The sequence below is a fragment of the Culex quinquefasciatus genome, chromosome 3, assembly GCF_015732765.1.
Source record: "Culex quinquefasciatus strain JHB chromosome 3, VPISU_Cqui_1.0_pri_paternal, whole genome shotgun sequence".
Taxonomy (NCBI): domain Eukaryota; kingdom Metazoa; phylum Arthropoda; class Insecta; order Diptera; family Culicidae; genus Culex; species Culex quinquefasciatus.
This window is the reverse complement of record NC_051863.1, coordinates 168,734,888-168,752,101: the sequence shown is the minus strand read 5'-3', so window position 1 is coordinate 168,752,101 and position 17,214 is coordinate 168,734,888. Positions and strand designations below refer to the sequence as shown.

General features: G+C 32.0%; 1 protein-coding gene across 4 annotated transcripts in view; it reads right to left on the bottom strand.

The window, feature by feature from the left end:
* Positions 1 to 17,214, bottom strand: part of LOC6053063 (calcium uniporter protein, mitochondrial) — a 249,056-nt gene that overhangs the window by 222,045 nt on the left and 9,797 nt on the right. The gene's annotated exons all lie outside the window — the stretch shown is intronic.

The window sequence follows — 17,214 nt, the reverse complement described above, 5'->3', positions numbered from 1 at the left end:
GCTAGCGAAAACAAACTGTTGATTAATGAACTTGCAACATAAATCCGCCGGCCCGGCTACCAATAAATCAAGCTTCTGCTATATCTTGTTTTCCACGTCTTTTTTCTAAGCTGTTTCCAACTTTTCTGTGCTCAGTATCGGATAAAATTTCTCCTTCTGAATTGACATCGAATCCAGCCTGAGTTCCATCTCGCCAGGCGGCTGGCGCGATTCCTCCCAAAGCTAGACCATCAATCATTCAATCAATCAATCTAATGGAGCTCGCCACCAAAAACTGGCAGCAATAAAGCTTTATTTTTTGCTGCGCTCGATTCTGATTGCACAACGCACCCGTGCGAACGATTTTGTCCTGTCTTGTTCAACATTCGTGTCACCGCAGGTTTTTTTTTTAAATTAAACATTGCATTCAGAGTTTTTCCTTTCAAATTGGAAAATTCGTTTTAGCAAAAATAAAACCATCAAAGCCGCGCCGAGCCAAATTAATCCTATTTTCAACGTTGAAATAAAGCCAAAAAAAATGGAACCAAAAAAAATTTAGCCCCATGAATATCGCTCAATGAATGAGCACGCGAGTTTTCTTCAAAATTCAATCAATAGTGCATAATTTGCCCGTTATTCATTGGCCTCTGATTGCCACGCGATGACCCACCAGAATTGGCGATAATCAACGCAGTGCAGCGGGCAGCCCGAGCGAGGCAAGTTAGCATGATGTTGACAGTTTTAAATCAATTCCAGAGTTTTTTTTTTTTTTTGAAAGGGTCCTATAAACCAAATTTTCATTTTTCGCTATTTGGATGTTTTTGAATACCCCTGACTCAAGGCGGTTTTAAAAACACCCAACAAGCAAAAATTCAAAATTTGGTTTATAGGACCTTTTAAAAAAACTCTAGAATTATTTTGTAATAATATTGCGATTTAAAATTCATAAAATTTAGTTGAATGATTATGTTCATCTTGGCCGTTTTGCCTTCCTCACATTACTGAGGAAAGGCTATAAAATCACTCGAAAAATGAACTTCTTGATTTGACAACCTAGACCCACCTTCACGTATACATATCGACTCAGAATCATGTTCTGAGCAAATGTCTGTGTGGATGTGTGTAGATGGGTGGACAAAAAAATTTCACTCGATTATCCCCGGACTGGATGAACGGATTTTGACCGTATTAATCTCATTCGATCCGTCTTAGAGTCCCATAGGTCTCTATTTAAAATCAACAAGTTTAGAAAAGTACTTCAAAAGTTATGCTAAAAAAACGATTTTGACGTATGTCCGGAAGGTTGTAAAAAGGGTGGTTTTTGCAAGAAAACCTATCATGTTTTACATTTTTAAGAAAGGTATTGAAAAGACCTTTCCAATGAGCCCAAAACATTGAAGACCTGACAACCTTATCAAAAGTTATTAGCACTTAAGTGTTATTTACACACTTTTTGGAGGCCGGATTTAAGATATTGTGATAGAAATATTGTTTGAATCTTCCATGCGAACTATCGTTGAATAGGTTTTTTATCAGACCGATGAGCCAGAAATATTGAAGGTCTGCGAACCCTATCGAAAGAAATGAGTGATAAAGTTGATTTGTTAGACATGTTAATAGGGAATGTTGCTATTTTTACTGAATGTATTGACTTTATGAATATGAGGAAGGCACCAGCCACCCTAAGGTGGATTAAGTAACGTTTTTTCTTAGGGGGTTACATACATGTAGAAAATCACAAAATTTCATAGCACAGATTTTTTTTTAAATCAACTTAAAAGATTAATTTCAATCACTCCTAAAAGTTTTATGAAGATATTTCATGATTTAACTGAGTTAGAGACGATTTAAGCTCAGAATTTTGCCATGCTCAAAGCAAACTGTCTAACTTTCTGAGCGTTTTTCTCTAAACACCGAGTTCATTTACAGGTGCCACGTAGAGCGTCCAATTTCCCGTCCCGGGAAAAAAATTCCCGGGAATTCCCGGGATTTCAAAAAAAAATATTTCCCGTTTCCCGAGAAATTTCTAAATTTCCCGGGAATTCCCGAAATTCTAGCGGAAGTATACATTTTCTTTACATTTTGGTAATTTTTTTTAAACTTTCAAAAAAATTATGAAAAAACTAAGAAAGAACTCAATTTTATTTCATTAAATTCAATTTACTGTACTTATTGAATTTATCAGTTAGTCTAAAAATTCCATGTCAACATTTATTTCAGATGGTATTAATTTTTGAAGCATTCACAACTAGGAATAGATCTTGTTTATTTGTTGGGCTACAAAAATTTCGATATTATGGAATGAAAATAAACTATAATAATTTTGGTATGCTTTTTAAACAAAAATTGTTGTTATATGATCTGAAAATAAGGTACCTCCTCACACCAAGATCAAAATTGAGTTGTTTTTACGTTATGTTTACCATGACCAAATTGGAAGAAAATTGTATTGGTATAATTAAATGTTAATTTGCTTAAAAGTGTTCGAGAAATTACAGTTAAAAGTTGAAAATGTATAGAGGACTAGAGCTACCAGGACGTAAGAGTTTTAAATATGAAACTACTAAACTACTTTTTTGCTATGAAAATTCTTTTAGCCGAAGTCATTATCAGACCGAATCATTAAAAAATCATTAAAAAACTACATCGTATTACATGAAAGGTGCGCATACAATGCAAACGTATATCAAATACTCTCTCCAAACATTTGAAAACTTTGAGTTGTGATTACATAAAAATTTTATTTCAAGGAAATAGCACATTTTTAAGGGAAATTCAATGCTTATTTATTTATTCATGAGCTCATACCAGTAAGATTTGTTCTGGATAAAATATTTGCCATGAAAAACATATTTTCTATATATTTTTTTTCATTTCAATGTTTTGTCATGAAAAACATATTTGCTGCATGATTTTTCTTTATTTCAACTAAATTATCAATATTATTATTTATCATATTCTCTCAAACTGGTCACATAGAAGTATTCTAAAGCAATTTTATCGTTTTAGAGCATGGATTCATTTTACTCACTTTCTAAACACTGTGATTAAAAAATAACAACTAGCTACTTCTTATCAAAACAATCATAATTTTTTGATATTTTGAACGAATTGAAAGACAGCCTATATATTTAGAAATTTATGTATTTTCTTGAAGTTGTATGTTTTTTTTTACAAGCAGCCAAGGCATTAATTGAACCTAACACTTATTTTGACCATTATAGTTTCTATTCTAAACAATTTTGTTGCAAAATATTCATCAAAACCAGGATCAGAACAATTTGCAATAAATTTCAAATTTCCCGGGAATTCCCGGGATTTCCCGGGAAATTTGTTGAAAATTTCCCGTTTACCGGGAATTTTGTAACCCCGGGAAATTGGACGCTCTAGTGCCACGATATCTTGAGATAGGACGGACCAAATTGGCTAAAATTTTTGTGCAAACTCCCAAGACATATCCCGTGTGCATGACGAAGCCCGATTTTAAAAAATTTGAATTTTCAAAAAATACAAAAATCAAAAACTGGCGATTTTTTATATTTAAACAAAAAACAGAAAAATATTTTTATCTTTTTTTTTAAATAAACCTTTTGAAAATTGGCCTTCGTCATGCACAACGATTCGGTTTAACGAGACTTCACCAAAATTTTGAGCTGATTTGGTCGAAGCAATGTTGAGATATCGTGGCACCCGTTTTTTGAAACTACTAACTAGCTATATCTCGGCAATGAAACAACCAAATGTCTTCCAATTTATTTTGTTAATAGATAAAAATGTATATTTTAATGCCGTGAAAACAGATTTTGAAAAAAAATAAGTGTGAGCTAAAAACCAACCTCGGTCATTTTTGCCGATTTACATGTATGTAACCACTTAAAAAGTTTGGATTTGTATACAGCAGTTCCATTTGAAAAGAGCCTAAACCGAAAAAAAAAGTTCTCCGATCGGGCTCCAAATTTTCCTTGGCCAAAATAATTAGACCCGTGTTTTTTTGTTTGGCCATTAGGGTGACCTACATCGTGCTAGGGTGGTCAAAAAATGGCAATTTCCGACATAATTTGCAAAACCACTTTTTTCAAAAAATCATATTTCCGCGCCATTTCATCAGATTTTAGCTGTCTTAGACGCAAAATAAAGGTAATGAGTTTGGCTACTTTTGAAAAATAGTAAGAAGTTTTAAAAATCTAGCATAACATTCAAAAAGTCGTATGAAAAATTAAATTGGCGTTTTGACCGTGTCTGGACCAAAGAGCCTATGCCTGGAAATATTTTTATCGGATTCCTCGGAAAATTTCACATAACGCATCAAAAAGTTGGCGATGTCGAACTGTACGTTTCCGAGATATGATTTTATGAAAATAAGATATGATTTTATGGAAATAAAAGTTGTTTTTTTTTTCTTTTTCGTCATTTTTATGTTTTTGCGCGTGGCGCGTCGTTTTTATTTTCAAAAAATCTCATCTCGGAAACGTACGGTTCGACATCACCAATTTTTTGATTTTTGAAATTTTCCGTGGAATCCGAAAAAAATATTTTCAGACATAGGCTCTTTGGTCCAGACATGGTCAAAACGCCATTTCATGTTTTCATACGACTTTTTGAAATGTTAAGCTAGATTTTTGAAACGGTTTACTATTTTTCAAAAATAGCCAAACTTTTTACCTTTATTTTGCTTTTAATACAGCTAAAATCGGATGAAATGGCGCGGAGAATTTTTTTTTTTGAAAAAGTGTTTTTTACAAAAAAAAATACGGAAATTGCAATTTTTCGAACCACCCTAATGGCCAAACAAAAAAAATACGGGTCTAATTATTTTAGACAAGGAACCCCCAGAAAAAAATGAGCCAGATTGGAGAACGTTTTTTCGGCTTAGGTTCTTTTTGAATGGAATTGTTATATAATAATCAATTAATAATTAATTTTATTTTAGTTTGATTTTTTCTCCTTAATTTTTGCTGATTTTTTGTTACTTTCTTTTGTTTTTGTTTGTTGATTTCAGTACAAGTTATGTTTTTATCTCTTTTTAAAGTTTTTTTTTCTTTTTCTATGTTTTGTAATATATGTTATTGGGTTTAGTTCTTTTTTTCATTTATTTGTTTTTATTTGCTCATATTTTTATTCTTTCTGATCTGTGCTGCCTTTATTTTCATTATTCTGTTTAGTTTGTTCTTTTATTGTTTTTTCCTCCATTCTTTTTTTTTTTTTTTTTTTGAAGATGGTTTTGTTGTGTTTACCTTTATAAAAATTCCACAATTATTTGCTTTAAAACCTCAAATGAATTTTTAGAACTTCCTTCTGCTCGGGTCATTTCCCCGTTCAAAAGAATGAATAAAAGAAAACAAGCACATCCAATCTCATAGAGTGCACATATTGCGCCAATTGAAATTGACACCCCCACCCGCCTCCCGCCCTCTTAATTTATAGTTGTCGAATTTACCGACCTGTCGCAGCCGATCCTCATCCTTCCTTCTCACTTCTCGAATCCAATTTCAATTTTCAGCTCGATCAACCGGAAGGAACCGGCGGCAGCTGACACCGAATTCCGGATTTTATTCCATTGTTGTTGTTTTGGCTGAAATTTAATTGTTTTTTTGACAGTCACGGGGTGCAACAATTTTTTTTTTTTCGTCTGAACATTGTTTTTATTTTTGTTTTCGTGTTTAATGTGGACAGGATTTGTGGGGTGTTTTTCTGCTGTGACAACGATGAATTCAATGTTTATCGAGTCTTTATGAGTCTCATTTCCATAATTGAGTATTTGACCACGCAATTACGCTAATGAGAAAAATGTGATGGAGATTTAAGCGATTGAATTTAATCAGTTCTAGAGTTTTTTTATAGGTCCTAAAACATGTAAAAGACAATAGCTTATAGCACCTTTAAAAAAACTCGAGATATACTCATTTACAGAAAAAAATCATATGTAAAAAAGGAACTATGGATTTTACACAAAAAAAAGTGAAAAAATATTTAAAAAAATAAATATCCATTTCTAAAAATGTAATCGTAATACAATAAACCATGTGAAAGCAAATTAAAAAAAAAAATAATTCAGTAACTCAAAAGCATTAAAAATTGCAAAAGCTATGAAATATTTCCAACACACAGAATATCACTAATCGAGGTCAGGCCCCCCAAGAATGGCCTCACGTGCATTTTTTTCCCTAGATCCATTTTTCATGGCGCCACAAATCGGCCAAGAAGGTTCCGACTGACCTCGCCGGAGAAACCCCAAAAATGAGAAGCAATCCATTTTCGGCACTGCTCATACAGTCTACAGTAAAAAATAAAGTTCAATTTAGGAAGGCTGCAAAACGTTAGGATTAAAGTATTAAGAATGTGAATTTACACATCAAATGAGGTAAATTTACATATATTTAAAGGTTATATGAAATATTTCTTCTTTTTCACTGTGCACGATGGCTCGGCATCAGAGAAATATTAGCCTTCACATCCGATTATGAAACAACTTGTGAATAATTCAACCAAAAACTGGCGAACAAATTTATCTGTCGCCCGGAGTGCAACCACGTCTTTCATGCAATGTCATGTTGCACTTAAGCGTCATTAAATTTAGAAAAACATTAACATTTAAAAATAAACAGTGTACATTCCTTAACCAAAAAAATATCTGTTAGACTCTTCAAAAATCTAAATTTCATCCATTTAAGTGCTGCACAGTTTCCTTTAAACAAATCATTCCTTCAACCTAGGAAAAAAAATGCATCTAGAATCGTGCCAAAGTGCTGCTGCAGGTTTTCTGGCAGAAGGTTTTCAGAAGTGAAAAAAAAAATGCTAAAATACGCTCGTTCTACAATGCATTGAGTGCACGGTGCCAGCCAGCCGCCAGCTGGGAACAGAATGACAGTTTTAACTCAATAGGGCAGCGCAGACACGGTTGACTGGTAGCGAAGTGTGGAACTATCCTTGTTACTAGTAGGATGCTGTCTGTTGTTGGCAACTTACTTTGCGAAAATCGGAATCTGAATTGGGAATGGTTGAAATAACAGGGGAAATGTCTGGTTTGAAAGCGTTGTACTAAAAAAACTATAACTATAGTTGCTGAATTTCAAGATTTTTTCTTTAAAATTTTGGTTATCGTGTAAGAAAATATTGTCGGCTAAATTTAAATCTAACAAATCTAAAAATTTAAAAACTTGGCAATCTAAGAACATGAAAACAATGAAAACAAAAATAAAAAAAAACTAAAAAACTTTATCTAAAAATCATAAAAATCATAAAAATCATAAAAATCATAAAAATCATAAAAATCATACAAATCATGAATATCATACAAATCATTCAAATCATTCAAATCATTCAAATCATTCAAATCATTCAAATCATTCAAATCATTCAAATCATTCAAATCATTCAAATCATTCAAATCATTCAAATCATTCAAATCATTCAAATCATTCAAATCATTCAAATCATTCAAATCATTCAAATCATTCAAATCATTCAAATCATTCAAATCATTCAAATCATTCAAATCATTCAAATCATTTAAATCATTCAAATCATTCAAATCATAAAAATCATAAAAATCATAAAAATCATAAAAATCATAAAAATCATAAAAATCATAAAAATCATAAAAATCATACAAATCATGAATATCATACAAATCATTCAAATCATTCAAATCATTCAAATCATTCAAATCATTCAAATCATTCAAATCATTCAAATCATTCAAATCATTCAAATCATTCAAATCATTCAAATCATTCAAATCATTCAAATCATTCAAATCATTCAAATCATTCAAATCATTCAAATCATTCAAATCATTCAAATCATTCAAATCATTTAAATCATTCAAATCATTCAAATCATAAAAATCATAAAAATCATAAAAATCATAAAAATCATAAAAATCATAAAAATCATAAAAATCATAATAATCATAAAAATCATAAAAATCATAAAAATCATAAAAATCATAATAATCATAACAATCATAAAAATCATAAAAACCATACAAATCATACAAATCATGAAAATCATACAAATCATTCAAATCATTCAAATCATTCAAATCATTCAAATCATTCAAACCATTCAAATCATTCAAATCATTCAAATCATTCAAATCATTAAAATCATTCAAATCATTAAAATCATTAAAATCATTCAAATCATTCAAATCATTCAAATCATTCAAATCATTCAAATCATTCAAATCATTCAAATCATTCAAATCATTCAAATCATTCATAAAAGTCATAAAAATCTTAAAAATCATAAAATATCATAAAAATCATAAAAATCATAAAAATCATAAAAATCATAAAAATCATAAAAATCATAAAAATCATAAAAATCATAAAAATCATAAAAATCATAAAAATCATAAAAATCATAAAAATCATAAAAATTATAAAAATCATAAAAATCATAAAAATCATAAGAATCATAAAAATCATAAAAATTATAAAAATTATAAAAATCATAAATAATCTGAAAAATCATAAAAATACAAATAAAACTCAAATATAAAAATCTGGAAAACTCAAAATCCTACAATCTTAAACCTTAAAATCTTAAAAAAAGATCTTAAAAACCTAAAAATCTAAAGAAAATAACTAAAAATCTAGGAAACTTCCAATACAAAACATCTAAAAATCAGAGAATCGTCAAAATCTATAGACATCAAAAATCGAAATAGTAGTTTATGCAACAAGTTGCAAAACTTGAATTTTTCAGCACTCTTCGTATTTATCCAACTCGGTGAACCTCGTTGGGTAAATGTACGACTCGTGCTGAAAAAATCCTCTTTTTGCAACTTGTTGCATAAACTATTTTCAAGTATTTTGTCAATAAACCGTTTAAAACAAAAAAATTTTGAAAAGAGTTACTTTTTGAAACAAGTGCTGAAAAGTTCAACTTTTCAGCACCCATTTGAGTGCTGAAAAGTAGAACTTTTCAGCATTTATTTTGAAAAGTGTTGCTATTCGATTCTGTTATTTTTGGTACAGAAAAGTAGGCTTTTTCGTCGTTCAAGAATGACAGGAAAAGTAAGTAGTTTCACGACGGAATTGCAAAAACCTTTTTTATTTTAACGTTTTTGAAATCCAAGATTTTACATTTTCAGATGAAAACAAACAAAACAAAATAAAACTTTAATGAAGTTTTAATACCAAAAAATCTTTCGAAAAATTTAAAATCTTGGATTTCAAAAAAAGTTAGAATAAAAAAATCATTTCACTTTCGGTGCAATGGCTGTCAATGACCAAACATGGCCACCATTTTTTTTTATTGGCTCAATTGGTCAAATTGGACTAGATAAAGTTTTTAGGACATTTTAAATTTTTTTTATTTTAAATAGATGAAGCATTTTTTGTAAAAATACGAATTGAAAAATTAATCCTTATTGAATTATTTTGTCCGATCAAATGCGGCTTGAACTAAGTATTTTTATTGAAATTTCTATAGACCCGGGCAGACGGTATACGAAAATTCATGCCATTTCAATAACAAATACTGTTAAAATAACAGAAAGTGTTATGGAATCTTTTTGAAAAATCCATTTTGCATAAGTGTTTAATAACAGTTTATGTTATCATAACAAAAACAGTTATTGGTCTCATATTGGTTGAAAGCCAAAACAACTTTTGAATAACATTTTTTTGTTATGGAAGAATACCTCCAACTGTTATTGGGATGATCAGATTAGTTGTAAAAATAACAAAAAAATATAACAAAGATTTGTTGAAAAAATAACTAAAAATGTTATTTGCCTGTTATTACAATAACAATCCAATAACAAAAAAATCATAGCGACGGATAACAAATCTTGTTATAAATAACATAAAATGTTATTGGCCTAGTATTTTCAAATATCCAAAAATGTTATTTCCAAGATATTTCCGTCTGCTCGGAAATCTCTTATCTATTCAGGTTTTTAAGCGAAGATGGCGTTCGAATGGTGAACGTCCCAAATGTCAAAATCCTACCTACTGCCAACATTAGAAAATAAAATGTGGCTGTCATACATTACACACTTTTTTTGTAATGTTGGTACCACTGCGTGATTTTGACATTTCGGGCGTTCATCATTCGAACGCCATTTTCGCTTAATAATCTGGATTATCAACTGCAAAAGTTCACGATATTTTTTTAACTTTGACTTATTTTTTACGCATTTTACTTTAAATAACTAAAGTTTAATTTGGGGAATATTTCTATTTTTATCAACTTTCCATCAGTTTCTGTTTTGACATCAGTTTACCCCCAGAGTTCAGCCAGATGAGTTCCTAATGAACGAATGATGCCACCGAATTAAAAAATTGCCACCGACATGACCCCATAAAAATTGCCACCGACATGACCCCACGTGACCTTCACTCCAGGCACCAGGTCGAAGTGGGAGGTTAACCCTGGGCTGTCCAAAGGTTTACTTCACATCTGATATTAAAAAGTTGTAATTTTAGTCAATGTTGGTGTGAAATTAAACAAAACAAGACAAGGAAAGGGAAAATTGAAACAAAGTACAAATTCGTGCGTTTTTTTCTTCATTGGTTTCTGAAGTCTGTGCGCTAGTAGTCAGAGGAGATTGGTTAAAAATAAACGCCACGACGCACCGTCGCAGGTTCTGAGAATTTCTTGTCCTGTTTTTTTATTTTTTATTCAAATGCGAGAACCAAACATTTTGCGACTTTGTTTTTCATTTTCGACTTGTTCACGCAGTGAGTTTTTCACGATCCACGGCGGTGGTGTGTACCGAGTGGAAACTCTGCAATTAAGCAGTAAAACCCAACTCGAGTGGTGGTCCCAGATGTTAGAAGCAACAGCAGCAAAAAAGTTGGTAATTTGTCTATTTTAACGTTTATGATGGGTTTTCCTCGGTCGTCGTTTTGTAGGATATGTACTCTGGTCGACGGATTGGACGCGACATGTCGGCAAAAGTTTGACTTTAGAGATGCCATCAATGTTTTTGGTTTTAATGACGTGCTGTGAGTGTCGATGTAAAATTGTTAAGTACTCTCAGCGAGTATCCCGAGCAGACAGAAATAACTTGGGAAGGTCAGTTTTTGATATTGTGAGAAGATCGAAATATGTTATTGGGATGATCGGATTAGTTGTTAAAATAACAAAAATCAATAACAAAGATTTGTTCGAAGAATAACTTAAACTGTTATTATGTTGTTATTGCAATAACAAACCAATAACACAGAAGGAATCATGAAGGAATAACAAGATTTGTTATTTTGTGCGGAGAGGTGGAGCAGCATAATAACGAAAATGTTATTGAACTGGTATGTCTCCATAACAAAAAAAGTTATTGTTTTGGTTTATTTGTAATTTGCAAATAAACCTGCAGTTGCCATAACTCCTCTGTACTAGTCAGGGCTGCAGAGTCGGGTGCCTCCAAGGGACTTTGAATCCATACTTTGAAGACAACTCCGACTCTGGATGCAGGATATGACGTCAACGACGACTTCAGCTCTCCAAAAATACCCGACTTCACAGATTCCGACTCCAAGTAAAAGTTGCTGAAAATTTGCTGAATCCGATGCAGTCTCCGAGGTCTCACTCCAGCTCGAACTTCAACGTCAGCTCCGACTTCCTGGCTCTGTGAAAATAATAACAGTTTTTGTTATTCACACTTCAAAAATTCGCAATAAATATAAAAAAAAAATGAACTGTCAAAACTTAATTTTACCGGATTAATTTTAGCTTGAAACCCCATTTCATGGTGAAATAAATGACCCCGATGAAATTGGTCAAAATTATTTCATAGTTCTAGCCAATTTTAGTAAAATCCCTTAGGGGGTATATCAAATAATTAAAAAAATCAACTTTCAAAATTTCAACTTTTTAGAATAATTTTAGCATAAGGACCCCATTTCATAGCCAAAGTAATGACCCCGACGAAATTGGTCTCAATTATCCCATAGTTCTAGCCAAATTAAGCAAAGTCCCTTAGGGGGTATATCAAATAATTAAAAAAATCAACTTTCAAAATTTCAACTTTTCAGAATAATTTTAGCTTAAGAACCCCATTTCATGGCCAAAATAATGACCCTGACGAAATTGGTCATAATTATCCCATAGTTCTAACCATTTTAAACAAAGTCCTTTAGGGGTATATCGAATAATTAAAAAAATCAACTTTCAAAATTTCAACTTTTTAGAATAATTTCAGCTTAAGGACACCATTTGATGGCCAAAATAATGATCCCGACGAAATTGGTCAAAATTATCCCATAGTTCAAGCCGCTTTTAGCTAAGTCCCTTAGGGGGTATATCAAATAATTAAAAAAATCAACTTTCAATATTTCAACTTTTTAGAATAATTTTAGCTTAAGGACCTCATTTCATGGCCAAAATAATGACCCTACCGAAATTGGTCAAAATTATCCCATAGTTCTAACCATTTTAAACAAAGTCCTTTAGGGGTATATCGAATAATTAAAAAAAATAACTTTCAAAATTTCAACATTTTAGAATAATTTCAGCTTAAGGACACCATTTCATGGCCAAAATAATGACCCCGACGAAATTAGACAAAATTATCCCAAAGATCTAAACATATTTAACAAAAGAAAAAATAATAACAGATTGTGTTATGGACACTTAGAAACTTTTCCATTTGTGCGATTTATGGTAATTTTATTTCTAAGTCAGTATACCGAACGAATAACAAATTTTGTTATTAGGAGAGTTTTTGAAATGTATAACATTTCCTCTTATTAGCGTGTTATTAAATATTTTCAATATAATATCACTTCAATACCAAATTTTGTTATTTTATCAGAAACTGTTATTATTTTTTCTTCTTGATGTTGAACTTCAGGATAAAATAATAACACTTTTTGTTATTTTAACAGGATTTGTTATTGAAATATTCTTAATTTTGTTATTACCGTCTGCCCGGGTAATGTTTTATTTACTCATTTTAATTATGAGCAGTTCTCTCAGATTTCGGTCATTCGATTTTTTTTTGTATTTTTTAATCCGACTGAAACTTTTTTGGTGCCTTCGGTATGCCCAAAGAAGCCATTTTGCATCATTGGTTTGTCCATATATTTTTCCATACAAATTTGGCAGCTGGCCATACAAAAATGATGTATGAAAATTCAAAAATCTTTATCTTTTGAAGGAATTTTTTGATCGATTTGGTGTCTTCGCCAAAGTTGTAGGTATGGATATGGACTACGCTGGAAAAAAATGATACACGGTGAAAATAATTTTGGTGATTTTTTATTTAACTTTTTGTGACTAAAACTTGATTTGCAAAAAAACACTATTTTTAATTTTTTTTTATATGTTTTAGAGAACATCAAATGCCAACTTTTCAGAAATTTCCAGGTTGTGCAAAAAATCTTTGAGCGAGTTATGAATTTTTGAATCAATACTGATTTTTTCAAAAAATCGAAAAATTGGTCGCAAAAATTTTTCAACTTCATTTTTCGATGTAAAATCAAATTTGCAATCAAAAAGTACTTTAGGGAAATTTTGATAAAGTGCACCGTTTTCAAGTTAAATCCATTTTTAGGTGACTTTTTTTGAAAATAGTCGAAGTTTTTCATTTTTTGAATTAGTGCACATGTTTGCCCACCTTTGAAAAAAATATTGTTGAAAGCTGAGAAAATTCTCTATATTTTGCATTTTTGAACTTTGTTGATACGTGAGCGAGTTGTGGCGCTATAACCACGGCAAGTAGTGTCCAGGGCATTTGTGGAAATACAATGTCCCATCCCAGAGGGTCCCGGAGCACCAAAACTTCTTAGCATGGTGCTCCCAACGATTTATTGCTATAACAAACAGGAACGTGAGCGGGGGATCCCCACGTTTCTTCCTCCCCTGTAGATTCAGAAATGTGTTGTTGTTTGAACATTCGTGCTCAAACTCAATCCAATTCAACGAATCATCTTTGCGGTTAACTTTACGCAGTTGGCCTGGCCGCTTTAACTTTTGTGATGTTTCAAAGCAATTTATTGCATTGGGGCAAGAGGATGCTAGGCGTTAATCAACCTAAGGCATTTTCCAGGATGCCCTCGAAAGACTGGCTGCGCTAGGGTTAGATTAGATTAGATTAGATTAGATTAGATTAGATTTTTGAACTTTGTTGATACGACCCTTAGTTGCTAAGATATTGCCATTCAATGGTTCAAAAACAGGAAAATTGATGTTTTCTAAGTCCCACCCAAACAACACACCATTTTCTAATGTCGATATCTCAGCAACTAATGGTCCGATTTTCAATGTTAAAATATGAAACATTCGTGAAATTTTCCGATCTTTTCGAAAAAAATATTTTCAAAATTTTTAAACCAAGACTAATATTTTAAAAAGGCGCAATATTGAATGTTTGGCTAACGTAATTTTTGATTGCAAATTTGATTTTACATCGAAAAATGAAGTTGAAAAATTTTTGCGACCAATTTTTCGATTTTTTGAAAAAATCAGTATTGATTCAAAAATTCATAACTCGCTCAAAGATTTTTTGCACAACCTGGAAATTTCTGAAAAGTTGGCATTTGATGTTCTCTAAAACATATAAAAAAATAAAAAAAAGTGTTTTTTTGCAAATCAAGTTTTAGTGACAAAAAGTTTAATAAAAAATCACCAATTTTTTTTTACCGTGTATCATTTTTTTTCAGTGTAGTCCATATCCATACCTACAACTTTGCCGAAGACCTTAAATCGATGAAAAAAATCCTTCAAAAGATACAGATTTTTGAATTTGATCATTTTTGTATGGTCAGCTGCCAAATTTGTATGGAAAATTATATGGACAGACTAATGATGCAAAATGGCTTCTTTGGGCATACCGAAGGCACCAAAAAAGTTTCAGTCGGAATAAAAAATACAAAAATTAAAATTTAAGAAAAAATACCGATTTCGTAGAGAATTGCTCTATTGGATTGTTATTGTAATAACAGACCAATAACATTTGTCGTTATTCTTGGAACAAATCTTTGTTATTATTTTTTGTTATTTTAACAACTAATCCGATCATCCCAATAACAGTTGAAGTTATTCTTCCATAACAAAAAATGTTATTCCCAAGTTGTTTTGGCTTTCAACCAATATGAGACCAATAACTAATTTTGTTATGATAACATAAACTGTTATTAAACACTTATGCAAAAATGGATTTTTCAAGAAGATTCCATAAAACTTTCTGTTATTTTAACAAATAGTTATTGAAATGGCATGAATTTTGGTTTTACCGTCTGCCCGGGACCGCCGCAAGTAAGCACCCAAATGTATGCCATTTACTGGCCAAAAAGATCAAATGTAATGAACTTTTGATCATAATTTCTATTTTGCGAGACCATTTCTTATCATTTTGGTGGCACAAACATCCACAGGCAAGATCAGAGGTTAACTGCTTAACGAAAGTCGCCATCAATATCTTTTCACTTGCGCTAACGATTTCAAAGCGCTTAAGATATAAAATTGCTTCCAACTACCGGCAACATGTTCTTTTGCACATTAGTTAGTCACTCACTTGAAAAATAATCCCGAAACATGTAAATAATTAGCAAGCGCCATCAAAAAGCGCCAAGTCTTTTGACGTTTGACTTTTAACGACCCATTCCAATCGAAGGCTGAAGAAAACCGAGCGAGAAGCACAGGCAAAAAAGAATAAAGGGTGGTCACCAACACCACCAGCAGCGCCTGTTGGAGTGAGCTAGTGATGCCAGGAAATTTTCTCTATAAATGCTACTTTTCGGGAGCGTTTGCTTAAAATTTCATCAATTTTGGCAGCACTAAGCAGACCCAAAAGAGTGCTGGAAGAAAATAAGAACTAAGCTGAAAATAGGAAAATGGGCGTGGCCCAATGCATTCTCGAGTGATTAGAATACATCTGGGAAATATATTTTTTGAATGCTTCTAAAAGGAATAGAATAACTTTTAGTAAATGTGAAAATAAACAAAAATGTTCACAGAAAGTTGCTCTACTCATACACGACCGCTTATTAGGCTTAAAATGAATAATTTTCCAGTAAACTAATATTGAATTTTGTTAAATTCAATTTTAAGCTAAAGATTAAATTTCCAACTTACCCCCTCAAAAAACCAAACCATCCAATCATTCCCAATTCTACATGCAAAACACAGACATGGTGTTACACACTCTGTTAAACACGGCTCGCCATTCCGGGGCCGGAAAACCACCGAAAGATGTTAGCGACAGGCACGTGGCGTGTGTATTACCCGGGGGCCAACCGAAACTTGCCTTTTCGCCTTCCCCGGATTGAGCCCGGAATGTGTGCTCCAGAGAGTGTAACGACGGTGATGCCGTCAGAACATTTTCCAACCCGCCGCAAAACTATATGGCGTTACATGTTTTGGCATTTTCACCTGGCTGCCCGAAAATGAAACTTGAAATTGTGAGGGAAAGTTGTTCGTTTAATCGAAACTTTGAGTAAATTCAGTTACGAACAAAAGTAAAATAAATAAATCACAATTATGAAAAACAATCAGACAAAGACTGACATTTCTCGCAGGACCGAGGTGGCGGCATCTGTTCGGCAATATCAAAGCATTCAAGGTTCACTTACTCCCTGAGTATACAACAATAAAAAAAACAGCGGATTTTTCCCTTTTTGCGTCTTATCTTCGCCCGCCGAAAATGTCGAACACGTGGTGACATTCCCGCGGTGTTTTATTGTTCGATTTAATTATGATTATAAGTCGTCGATCTGGGTTTCTGGTTTTGCTGGGAATTAGCTCCAACGCAGACATTCACATTTAGCAAACACCCATCAGACAAAATATGTGCTAATTGGATTTTCTGGTGTGTTTGGGAAGGCATTTCATCTGGGAGGAAGGATTAAATTATTTGCTTTGGTTTATTTGTTTATTTGAAGGATATTCAGATCCATCGGTGAAGGACAGCATTAGATGGGAGATTAAAAGTGTTTAAATAAATTGAATGGCATATCAAATAAATCGAAACTATATTTTTACAACACTCACAATCAACAATCTTTTTGGAAAAAAAGGAAAATTAGCTATTTGTAGACCTTTGCAGTGAAGCTTGATTTAAAAGTCATTTTTAATTAAAAGATCAGAAAATTTTACAAATGTTTAATTTTTCTGACATTGAAAATAAGACCAATTGTTTCTGAGATAAAATTAGTCGGAAATTGCAAACTAATAAGATAACAGAACTAGAACGTGTTTCTCAACTGGTGAGGAATGAAGATGCAAAAAAAAAATCCAATGTTTTTAGACGTTTTAGAAATCTAGAATCCTTATCTGTAGTGC